Below are 13,523 nucleotides of genomic sequence, written 5' to 3'. Positions count from 1 at the left end.
GGTGTTGTGGATGTCCAACAGGCCAGAAAACTGCTGGTGGTTTCCAGGAATATTACCAGGGGTAAAAAGGCCCGGATGAAAGAAATGTCATTGAGCTTGACCTTGGTTGCTCTTCCTTATATCATCATGCTAAAATAAGGAAGTGTTTAAGACCCATGAATGGAATGTAAATTATTTTTCTAACTCTATGATCAATCAAACTATTCATTTAGTTACCTTTATTGTCACATTGGGATTAAAAGACAACAACTAAACTTGTGTCTGTCATCTTTATGTTATTGAACCTCAGAGAGGCTTTAAGACCAAGCTAAAGCTAGCACCCTGACAGCATTACAAAGACAGCAAAAGGTACTAGAGACAATAATTGATGACAATCCTACATTGTGCTCCTTTACACAGCACTCTCTGCCATTGCCTAAAGTGAGAAAGTGCATGTTTACTTTTATTTGGGGGGAAGTTCTGGCATGTTGCCCTCTGATTACTCTTAGCTAAGAACTCCTGGTTTCTCCAAAGTTGTAAACCCAACCTTTACCATAAATCAAGGGTAGAGAAGTCTGAGTCGTCAGTCATGTTGCAGCTGAAAAGTTTTTACTGCTGTCACAAAAGTGATGCAGGTTTGAACTTTTGGTGCATTGTTATATCACTGTGGACAGAGCTTTATTCTACTTTCACCTGCTAAATCTGTGCCTGAACGGAGAAGATTAGAGCTAAACAGTGCTGAAACTTTCATCCTTCAGAGGTTGTGCAACAACACCTCTGCTGTACTCTTTGAAGGGCACAATCTGTAGTCCATATATAAACCAAAATATACTCCTACAGTTAAAGTTTGAAACCATCACACCCAAATTGCGAGGCAAGTCTTTAAATACTCTGGTTAACACCAAAAAAAATACAACGGCAACAACATGTTTCTAATGCACACACGGATGATTTGAGACTGAGTTTGACTGGATATTTTTTACTGAGAATCTAAGTGATAATAGGAACACAAAAGTCATCCTTATTCAGTCAACAACAGGACTGAGCTGTGCAAAACTTCCAAGGAGCAACAAGTTTCCTACAGTAAGGAAAACTCAATCCCACATTATGACGACCCCTTCATTCATTACGTGTCAATTTATATGAAATGATTAACACGAAAAGACCGAAAAATAATCAATTCAATTGGCTAAAAAGTTCTAATAGTCCAATAGAGGGGTTACCAAACTTTGTGGGTCCCACCTCTTGCACAAAATTTTGTATATCTCTTACGCAATAAATCTTCTTAAAATATTTCTTTATAACATTTATAATCTTGTTATTCATTCATTCCATGTCTTCTTTGTAGAGTACAGTAATTTGTCTGAACAATCATCCATAATAATAATGTTTTTTGTTTAGAATTTCTCTCTTGTTATTCGTTCAGTCTATTCAGTATGCCACATCACACCGCTGACTAAAACTATGACTAAAAATGTTTGTCGACAGCCTTTTTGTCCATGACAAAAACTAGACTAAGACTAACAAAATTAGATCTTTGATGACTAAAACTGACAAAAACTAAGTTCAGTTTTCATCAAGATGACTAAAACTAGACTAAAATGTAATGGAGATTTCGTTGGACATTCAAAATCCGTGATATTTCTCCAGTGTGGGAAAATCTGTCAAAAAACAATGCGGCTGTAGCAAATCTGCCTCTCAGCTGTAGAAAGCAGGGACCCCAGGTTTAGCAGGTGCATAGAACACAATAACATGATTTGGTACCAGATTGAGTCAAGAAAATAAATGCTTGAACTGAAAGTAAAGACTAAAATGTGAGGACCTTTTATGGACTAAAACTAGACTAAACTGTTCTTGAGATTTCGTCGACTAAAACTAGACTAAAACTTAAAAAAGACAGAAATGAGTAAACTATGACTAAAAGTAAAATGCATTTCATTTAAAGACTAAACCTAAGACTAAAATTAAAAATAGCTGCCAAAATGAACACTGAATCACAGCCATTCTTCCTGACTGCAGTAAAGTCATACATCATGTTTGCAGGCTCAGACTATTTTCATTACCCAGGTGGCATTCTGTGGTTGTTCATCTTTAGCAGCTGAGTCATGTCCAGCCTGGTCACTTGATGGTCTTTTGGTTTAACAATCTTTTTCCATTTTAAGAGGAGGGAGGTAACCAGTTTTCACTGGCACAGCAACTTTCTGACATGCCATTCCCAATTTCCCACCCACAATCAATTGATCTGATTGGCCAGATATGTATGTGTATGTATGTATGTATATATGTATGTGTGTATATGAGTACCACTGACACAAAGCAGTTCCAAATATATCAGTTACTGGGCTCATGAACTACTTATGATTGGTATCGGCCCTGAAAAATCAATATTGGTCGAGCCCTCGTCAAAGGTGCTGCACTTTGGTTAAATTTGATTCACAGTGCTGATTTACTTAATCGTTATTGGCTGGCAGTTCAGTTAGCTTATACAACCACACTACACAGAACAAATGGTGCTTTTCCTTAGCCATAGACACCAGAATATTCATAGAATTCATGTGATGCCACACACTCATGGAACCGCCGCCTGACAGGTGAGAAAGGCTTCCTACCGTCATACACTACAGGTCCAACAGCATGGTCCAGAAGTAAAAACCCATTCTGAATTTTATCCGTATTATCAGCAGTATGCCAGTTAGACTCACCTCAAGCTATACCTGTGACGATGACATAGGCTCCTGTAGAAGGCCAAATTCCAAAACATATCAATCTCTAGTCAAGACAAACATAGTTAATTCACTATCTCAGCCAAAAATACAATACCCACAATCCTGTAGGTGTCACGTCTCTGAATGTCTAGCATGCCCACAAACAAAGGCTGTCTGCTGTTTATGATGACAACACATGCCGCCGCAGTATGATATGAAGACTACAATATATTACAGTATTACCGTTTCAGATTGAAACATTAAAAGAAAGATATGTGTAGTAAGGAGTACATATATGGTTTGAAAGCTTGAATAGCTATCGTTCCAATGGATTGTAGGAGACGCGGTCCCAGAGAATTTCACCAAAAGTTGCTAAGAAAATTCCCACAGAAAACTCACAGAAATTGAGGGAAAATTACTTTGAGTTTTATAAAAGACTTTCCAGGTAAAATTCCTGAATAATTCAGAAACTACTCTGTCAGGCTGTTTGATTGGTTTCCTTTCTGGTGCCAAAAACTTAAATAGACTGACCTTCATAGACTAATCAACAGTTTTTTCCCCAAGCACTGTGTCAAGACCCTCTGGATCCCACCAGTTAAGAACTGCTGCACCAGTTGAGAACCAACTACCACCTCCTTGCGACAAATTGCAACCCAAATTCAGAACAAAAAAAAAAAAACATGTCCTAAAATGCACAAAATTACAGAAGGACAAGTACACATACATTTTATTTTGCCAATTTTCCCCAAAGACAGCATGGAAATGTGGCAATTTCTAAAGGCATCTCCTAATTATCTTGGAAAAAAAGAAAGCATTGCTATCCAGGAAAGGGACACAAATACATTCAAATCTTGAGAAAATGACTGAATTGTACTTGTCATCACTAAAAAAACTAAAAAAAATGTATAGAGTCCTATGTCCACTAGGGGTGGGAATCACTAGTGGCCCCACGATGTGATATTATCACGATACTTGGGTTATGATTCGATATTATAGCGATTTTAAACATTTTGCAGTACAGTGAGTACTGCAATACCATATACTGAGATATACTGCAATCTTTACCATTTTTCAACTGTTTAGCATAAGTCTTGCCCTCATGCTTGTCATATTTCCACAGTATTTTATTTTCATGTAGCATTTCTTGCAGACCTCATGTGTCATGTCCATCTCATTTGTGCCCTGCTTGCATTCCCAATGTACTTCCCCTGGTGCTGCCATGTTTGTTGTACTGTCTCCTGCTCTAGGACATCACCTCTGCCGACCTCACTGGACAAACAATTGTCCAAGCAATTGATTTTATTTTTCAATTATCATAGACTTCAGTTCATATTAGCAATTAATTAGAAAAAAATCGATACTTGGTGGACGAGACGATACGATATATAACCAGACAAATTATCGTGATACTATGCTGTATCGATATTTTCTCCCATCCCTAACGTGCACTAAGGACATTAATACATGGCACACATTTGCTACTCACCTAAAACAGCTTTGTGAACCACTTTTGGGTCCTGACCCACCAGTTGAGAACCACTGGTCTAAAGGGCTCAAAAATACCGTTTGAATTAATATCTTAATGAAGTTTTTCTGTAGTTGTCAGGCGATGTAAATGTGCGTTGTTTTGAAAAATGAATAATAACATGTTGGTGCTGTAGCACCACATGGTGGTCAATGGTAGATGCAACTGTTCTGAGTGTTTTTCCCTCCAGGCCTCTGTGCAGTCACATGACTGAAAGCTCTGCATTAACCAATGGTCATATGTCCTGGTGCCTTAAAGTATCAATACCACTCTATCCATTGCATATTTTCCCACTGCCAAAACCATTTAAAACGAACACAAAAAAATTCCCCAAACCACTACTACTCATACGAGGGCAGTTTGAACAAAAAGTACTTTAACTATCATGTAATGTCTTATTTGAAGTATAAACCTTTTTTACTCTGTTTTGCTGTCCTAACAGACAATTAAGTTTACTTAATCTGAACGTGAACGAGAATCAGCTGATAAATACTGGTTCCTGATGGAGAAGCACATCCGTATCTAAGCCTCACACTGACATGTGTACGTCTGAAACAGGTAATTTGTACATCAAAGAATCCCCAAATAAGTCCCTTTAAGCATTCATGTACACATTTAGCACAATAAGCAAACTAAAGCCTTAACTGGCACTTGACACCTGGCACAGGTAATCTTCTTAATCACTTGTTCCTCCCTGCTGAGGTGCTATAAAAGGCCGGAGCATGCAGTAAAGCAGCGACAAGGAAAATTCCCAGGATCAAGTGAAAAGGGCCTCAGCATAACAAGGGGGAGGATAAAGCTGTGCTGTTCTTTACCTGCTATCACATCCAGTCCCTGTTTAGGTGATGCTACTGAGAGGGGGGAACCTGAGGCTAATCCTCCCATTGATGCAAAACCTCCATTGTTCCTCCTGCTCTGCCAATAATACAGTTTGAATCCTGGCGAGGCTCCACGTTTGACTGAAATCTGTGACAGAAGGTGTGTCTGTGTGTTTGGGATGATCCGGCAGCAGGCATGAAATCACAGAGCACCACGAGACCTGGAATTTGCAAAGAAGGCCTGTTCACAGCACCAGATGTTCAGAGCAGGAACGGTAAGTATACGTGTGAGTGTGTTAGTGGGTTTAGTCACGGGGCACGCTGTGAAACACAACAGGGTGCTAGGAATAGTTCTGGGTAATTCTGCAGGTAAATGGGGCTTTACACTTGCCTGATGGGGCTAGACAGCACAAATAAAGCCATCATTTAGGATTTTGATGCTTCTGTACAGCGATTCAGTCCACTAAGTGTAGTCTGTATGGCTCATTTTCATAAAAGGGAATTATAGCTTGCTCATTACATCCAAAAGCGTTCATAAGAGGTTCAATATTAAGTACAACGTCAAAGTCTGACAACATAAACATTTGGCACAGATAATAAATTAATGAGCTTTTACAGCCATTGAATGTGTCTGTAATCACTATTAATCACTATTAATGTCAAAATATTCTGCCGACCATAAAATAAAGCCCCAAGAATAGACAGCCAGTACAAAAATGCCAAAAGCACATGATGTATTTCACCTTCAGAGGGATGTTTAATTTTCTAACAATGTCCCAAGCTTCACTTTGCCCTCCGAGTGTTTGCTCATGAGGAGAGGGGGTAAGTTGCTGGAGTGAAGAGCATTTCGCAATCAAGGTTATTTGACTAAAAGTAGGAGGACAGAGGACGATGCACCGGTGACAGCCAGTATTTATCTAGGTGTCAAGAGGCTGCCATAAATTAGTGACGAAATGATGCCGCAATATCTTACTCAGCCAGATGCTCTGCGCTTGGCTTCCACCGATGGATCCACAAACTTTCCATTCCTTTAATCAAAAGGCCCACGTGGACACAGAGAGGTACTGTGGTGTGAGAATTATTGCCAAAGCCTGTCCTGTGTCCAGGGGTTAAATGATTACCCTGAGAACTCCCCGTCTGCTCATCTAACATGCAGTTACACAAGACTGAGTCAATGCAACCTGTATATAAACTCCCTATTTCTGAATTTTGGAAGAGTGTACACAAAAAGCTGTAATCTTCTCTGACATTTACATCACACAGATAAAGCATGTTTCTTTATAAAAGACCTTGCTATTTTTCTACCAGCAGCCATTTTGAATCTAGCCACAGGCAACTCATTACTGCCACATCTTCAAATTATTACAGAAAGCCTCTAGGAGCTGAAATCTTCCAAAAGGCTATAGCTTCAGGAATCTGTATGCCTCAAACCTGCATCACTGAAATGACAAACACACAGTACTGTGAAATTCACTAGCTGGTTCAAAAAGCCCCATACATTCCTCGAGAGTTATATAAAAGTGGCACATTTTACCAGCAGAGCATTGTTTTCCTTTTTTATTAATGAACAAATATCTAATTAGAATAAAAACACTAAACTTTACAGTGCCTCACATTGCTTTATGGTTATATTTAGCTATCATATTTAGAAGACATTTTTCAAAAGTGAGAAAATATTCAAACAATTTCAATCATTAAGCATCAGGAGTTAACAATTTATGAGCAACAATGTACCACTGCAAAAAAACAAAAACAAACAAAAAAAAAAACAGTAAAACTTTTCTTGGACAAATCATTTGACTCCGAATTGTGTATTTTTATTTATTTTGCTGTACAGAAATTAAAGTAAGGCTGCTGTTTAAGAAAACCTGATGATCTGATACAGAAACAACCCACTAACAAGCTGCATGCAGTACTCAGGGGGTTCCCTGTCATTCATTAAGACATAAACAAAGCACGTAACAAGAATAGATGCTTGCTTTCAAAAATAGCTCTATTCCATTCGTGCAAACATAGCTTGAATTACTAATTTACAGTATCTTGGCTTTTTATTATGGTTTTATTTCCATGTCCCAGCAGATACAGTAGTAAAACAGGGCAGAGAGCGAGTGAGGAAAGGAGCTGAGTGTCACATAAAAACCTAGAACACCCACCATCAGGAGTACAGACTCTGTGCATGAGACATAAGCACTAGACCAACCAGTGCACCAAGAAGAGCCTCCTTACTGTGCAGAACTTGTTCATTTACAACTGAATTAGTGATAGACGGCTCTGAAAAGATAGCGAATAAATGATGCCGTGAAATGTCAGATTTTTCCTTTGAACTATATTCAAACAGCTGAAGGAGTAATCTGTCCACTGGATATATTTTACCAACTGTAAACTCCAAAATTACCCTAACATCATCGATGCCTGTAATAGATGTGTCATGTCACCAGCAAACATTTTTCGGTCTTGTTCTCGCATTATATTTTCAATCAACTCTCTAAGGCATTAAACATAGTGTTTACACAGTGTGCAGATAAAGCAACCTGTGGAATATGTCCAGACAGTCAAATAATTAGAAGGACAACAAAAGACAGCATTGCCGTTGCATCTCTATGAACACATAGGTGAATATTATTGGAGTGGAAGTCACCATTTACACCCAAAGTATCTGGAGAAAATTAAGGATACCCTGAGGGGGTCACCTGGAAAATTTGAGACCGCTCAGGGCCCTGTGATTGACTGTATAGCAAAATTAAAGACGTTACAGGATTAATGAAATACTCACCAATGATGCACTCTCTGTCATGTCATGTACATGTCAATACATTCTGTAACTAGAGGTTGTTCTGCATTACTGTCAAATCTACATTTTATTTTGTATTGCCACAGCCTCAACCGTAATGTAAAGAAGGAGAAGGAGTAATTATCATTTATTATTGGTTATGCATTTGCTTTCTATTGTAGATAGGGCTGAACGATTTGCAACAATAATCTAACTGCGATTTTCTCCCCAAATATTGCGATTTAATATGCAATTATTCTTGGGTTAATCTTTCGTTTTTTTCAACAAATTAAAGCAATAAATAATTCCATAAAAAGACCATGTGCATTGAAAACAATGAAATTATTTCAGAAGCAACTAATCCATAGTTGCATGAATCTGAATATGGGGTTGCAACAAGCTTTAAGCTATAAAGGAGGCAGCTGGGGTGGGGGAGGTGAGGCTGGCTACCAGCTGATCGCAGCTGGGGTATGACTTTTGTGAAGCGCTTGGTGTAGCATTAAGTTCATCAGTTTTAGATAGAATGAGCTAATTATTTTTGCTCCTATTGCAGATGTGATGTTATTTGCTTTGTTTAAGGGCATTATCATTTTTATGTCACTCATGTTGATTAAGAAAAACATACATAAAACACAAACAGAAAGATTTTTGTAAACCGCTATAAAAAATGGCACTTGAATGTTTGTATAACATGCATAAAATCTCTGCCACTGCAAAAAATTGATTTATTAAACTGGTATTTTGACACATTTTAAGTTAAAGAAATATTGCAACTTCTGCGATTGAAAATTGCAGCAGGCCATATTACCATTTAATTTGCGATTAATTGCCCAGCCCTAATTGTAAATAAGGATTTTGGGTAGGACCGAGTGGGATTTGCTGGGCTCTATTGGGGGAAAAAAAGAATGTTACCAACGTTCACTGTATTTTACTGCACTGCACCTGTAAGATGAATTATTACAAAAAAAAAAAAAAAAAAAAAAAAAAGAAAAGAGTGATTTCACATATGTCCAGTGTTCTATCTGCACTGCACACACTGGAGCAAAAGGCTCCCTTTAACAGGAAAATGCACTCCGTCTCCAGTGAATGTATAAGCTTTCATTCAGCACTGCTTTTGCGGTTTTATCTGTTCAAGCTTCCAGACCACTTCTATCAGCGCAGAGCTGATTAATCCAAACAGGAAGACACATACTTGACCCCATGGACCATCCGGTCAATTTAAAATTAAAACCCCATGACTAGATTGGTGATTATTTATCTCAACACTACATCAACATTACGCCAAAACAGGAAGAAATGAAGAACAAATCAGCCTCAGGAAAACAAAATAACAAGCTGTTTGTACGTTTTTCTCCTTAAACCTGCAGGATCTCATGATCCATCGACTCAGTGCTAGGCTTAGCTGCACTGCACTATGCTTCGCTTTACTTCCTGACCCACTGGGTCAGCTTCAAGTGGTCGGGGTAATGCCATTTGTCAAAGCAAAACTGTAGCATGAATGTTAACACTGTGGATATGAAATATGTGGAATTTGAGATGCTTCCTCTTATATCAGATCTAATCAATTTTTTTAAGAATCTTCTCCTGTCTAAATGTGAGTTTTGAATATCTACCTTTAATTATTTACAATAACATTAACTTTTAGGTTCACTTAATGGTTATAAAAAAGTGCCAAAATTAAAAACAAACAAACAAAAAAAACCTTAAATCAGGAAAATTACCTTATCTACACAACCAAAGTAATTAGGGATAAAACAGGATGTGTGAAACTTATTTTGTTCTGAATTACATACTACCCCCAAAAACATATTCAGACAAATCAGGGTTTACAGGGTCTACATATTTTTCATAAATTATATGTTGTTTATTTATGCAGGGACAACCATTCTGACTGCAGTAAACTTGATTCTGAGCCAAAAACCTCTTTAAATACAGCACCACACAATGTATCAGAGTTTTGCTATAAAGAAGAAAGATGTTAGTACTGGAAAGGCTATGTCAAGTCTCTTAAGGTTAATGTTTGTTCAGTATGACTTCATCAGAAACTAATGGAATTGAGAAAATTCTAAAAAGTGCAAAAAACTGGTAATTCTTGAAACCTTTTGAAAAGTAACATGGTTATACTTTTCAATACCACATATTTTGAAACACTGCAATCTAAAATATTTTTATAGTTGATGGCATCCAAAAGTAACAAAATTGTGAAATAAAGATCTTCTGTGTTATTTTTCTTAAAAATGGAGAGGAAAAAAAGTGTGAAAGACTTTGGCAAGTTTTAGCATAAAAACAAGAATAGCACTAAAATTGGGTGCTTGAGACTTCTATTTTAGTTGCTGCGGTAACAAAACAGGTACTAATACCACTTCAATTTTTTAAAGTGGCATATCGACAACAACAACCCTTGGCAGGGATAAAATATTTGTGATTTGCACAAAGTGAGTGCAAAGAAAACACATGCAATAACTCCAGACTTGTCGATCCTGAATGGGCTCTGATTCTGAGAGTCAGTGCAGAAAACAGAAGCATAAATCTGAGCTGCATCATCACACCATGTTTAATGAAAGATTTTCTGTCACATCATGCCTGATGCAGTTGAGTCCACAGACTTGAGCGAAGGCCAGACGAAATATGTGTATGACTAATATAATAAAAGATATTTAACATTCCAGTTACGCCATTCAATCCACAGTGCTGTGTGAGGAATTTGTATGAATCTGGATAAAACACTTAACTGTCAATTTAGTGTTTGCTTCCAAGAATGGACTGCATAATATACATGAAGCAGGGGTCATGTGTTAATGCTTTTCCGAGCATTAAGAGGAGGCAATGGCAATGAGATTGGATGACAACCATTAAGCCAAATTGGAAGATGTATAAAAAAAAGTGAACGGCCTGGAAATATTCTCTTATCTGTGAAAGAAGTCATTAAGGCTTGGCATTTTGAAATGCATTCAAGCCTTATTTCCCAATGTCCATTACTTAATTTGCCTCTCGTAATGGCATTTTGATGGGTGCATTCATTTGACCATGTTTGGTATGAGATTCTGCAGGGCTACCTAATCATCACTATGGAAATCATACAGCATACAGATCCAGTAAGTGTGAGTGTTTGCCAGAAGTGGGTCAAATGTTAGATATTGTAAAGCACACAAGGAATAAACCCCACCCCTCCAGAGGAATTGCCTACCAGCACAGCTGTACATGCTCACATTCACTTGCATGAATAAATCACAAGCGCAGTTCTATTATTCCATTCCAGTAAGACACCATTTATGGCTGAGTAAGAAATGAAATGCCACAGAGACCTCAGATCATCTGAGAGGCTGTGCGACAGAAGAAAAAGAACCCATGAGAACATAAACGAGGAGAAATATTGCTCAAAGTCTCAAATCCAGAGACTCCTTTTTTATTTATCAAAAAGGAGGTGTTTCAATCTAGACCACAATCAACGGTGCAGAAAAGATGTTTCTAAGCTCATCACAGTTGCAGAGAATAACTTGTAATTTTACTTCCCGTTTCATGGCCTTTATGGGATGCTCTCATGTTTCTCTTTTTCCTTTCAATGATTGCTAATTGTGCAGGAAACTGACAACATTTTTATGTCACTTTATTTTTGCACAGTATGATTTAGGGTCTGATCTGTTGCTCCTTTCTTGCTCAGATGACAGCAGTAAACTGCAACATCAGACCAACCCATTTCACTTAAACTTCATTCAATTCTATTTTTGCAGTGAAGTAGGATGTACACACAATGTCCATGTGGTTATGCTGGAAAATCACACAAACAAAATGGGAATGTCAGCATTAACACCTGAATCGTTGACATTAAGGTCCAGAATTTCAGCATTCATTCTTAAAAATTCTCTGGTGTGCTATTTTGTTGCTGTAGATGCATCATTCTTGAACCATCAAAAGATTGTATTGCTCTCACAGAAAATAATAACACCGCTGTGCCGTAAAATATCTATTAGTACTTTGAAACACTCCCTGACTGCTCATTGGGCGAGTCAAAAGTAATCTGAGCTTTACGATATCAAATATTTTACCTATTTTCATTTACTCTTTAAACCACAGCAAATGCCTTTTTGTGGTAAAGCTAACACTGTTTCTCTCAATTGACCCGAATATTCTTAAAAGAAATTAATTCAGGTTTTTATCCAGACAGGAAGTGAAGCACCCTTAGCTTAACACAGAACATGTTACAAAGTGAAAGCAATCTTAATCTAACTTAACGGGGTCACCAAAAATGAGAAAACAACTAAACTGGAACTGTTGAAAAGTGTAAATGTTGTCAAAATAAATAGGGATCACTGAACTGCAGTGAGTAATTTTGTACATGCACTACTGCATATTTCTTTAGGTTTAACAGTGATCAACACTGCATTTGACAGGATAAGAATGTACAAGTCATCTCCTACCTCTAAGTCATGGTTTCAGACCACACTGGTGTATCAGTGCAGCAATTATTAAAACAATAAATCTAAAGGATGAGAATTTTAAAGTGGGGCTGTCAAATGAATCACATTAAGTGCAATTAACTAAGATCCACAAAAATACATTGTTTTTTTCAAAATTATGATTGAGCTCATGCTTAACTGTCCCTGCAGCCACAGTGATATAAGTCAACCATTGCTTCCTAATGTCTTATTTAACTTAAAAAAAAAACTTACAGTCAGCTCAGTGGAAAAGTTCGATGTCATCTGCACCTTTTGTTATCACACGTTGACCTTTTTACTATTTACTTATTTCCTTTTCAGTCCATAAGAAGCTCACTTTCTGTGGTGAAGTTCATCATAATCTTTGATCTACATATAAAGGCAGCTCTTATAAAAACATTTTAATCTTTTGAAAGCCCTATTCCAAAGTAAAAAATACTTTGATTTGATTCTCAGATCCTGACAGTAGCAGGAAATGCCTCTCATGCCTTCGTTAAAATTCAGTTCAGAACAAAACTAGTTTAACTGCAGTTTAAGTCAATAAAATTACTAATAGGATAATCATGTTTAAAATGGAACACCCAGAAGCTATGTGAAGCCTGTAAGTAGAGGTCCAGACATCAGTTTATAATCTCTAAAATGTTTACAAATATAGTTTCAACCTGAAACCTAATACTAACATAAAACCTGAAAAAATGTCCTAAAATTACACTTAATGCGCTAAATGTAGTGACTCTTAAACAATACACGTAAAGGCACATAGAAAATACCAATAAGCTGTGTAGAACTGTGAATAAGAATGAAATCCTCAGTTACACAGAGTTACAGAATTGGACTTATTTTCCTTGCAGCTGTTGCCTAAAGCTCTTTTCATAGAAAGACAAGCGGCAAAAATCAGTGATTAATAGGATTAGAAAAATTATCATTTGGTAAACCTGATGAACAACTATGCACACATTTCAATCCACTATTTTATTCTTTGTCCTACTTTAAAATCAGACATATTAAAGCTGAAATCTAAATTTTGCAGGACCTATTTTTTCAATCAAGTTCTGGTTAAGGGAGAGCTTGCCTCTTCTGCGGGGTTCCCACAGTGCACAAGCCTGATATTGAATTTAGTGTTAAGTGTTTTCATAGGAATTTAGCACATTAAGACCACACGCTCAGTTTTAATTAACATTATTGATCTGAAGTAATTTTACTCCCTCACCCTATCCACGCGCCATTTATCCCAAATTAATGATGGTGGGGAAATTGACATGAAGAGTCAGTGGAGCGCTGGGATTATGT

General features: G+C 37.3%; 1 protein-coding gene across 5 annotated transcripts in view; it reads right to left on the bottom strand.

Annotated features, from left to right (window-relative positions):
• The window catches only part of adgrb3 (adhesion G protein-coupled receptor B3), a 253,558-nt gene that overhangs the window by 95,157 nt on the left and 144,878 nt on the right, over window positions 1-13,523 (bottom strand). The gene's annotated exons all lie outside the window — the stretch shown is intronic.

Source organism: Cheilinus undulatus, linkage group 6, assembly GCF_018320785.1.
Source record: "Cheilinus undulatus linkage group 6, ASM1832078v1, whole genome shotgun sequence".
Taxonomy (NCBI): domain Eukaryota; kingdom Metazoa; phylum Chordata; class Actinopteri; order Labriformes; family Labridae; genus Cheilinus; species Cheilinus undulatus.
Note: the sequence above shows the minus strand (reverse complement) of the source record. Positions and strands in the feature narration are given on the sequence as shown.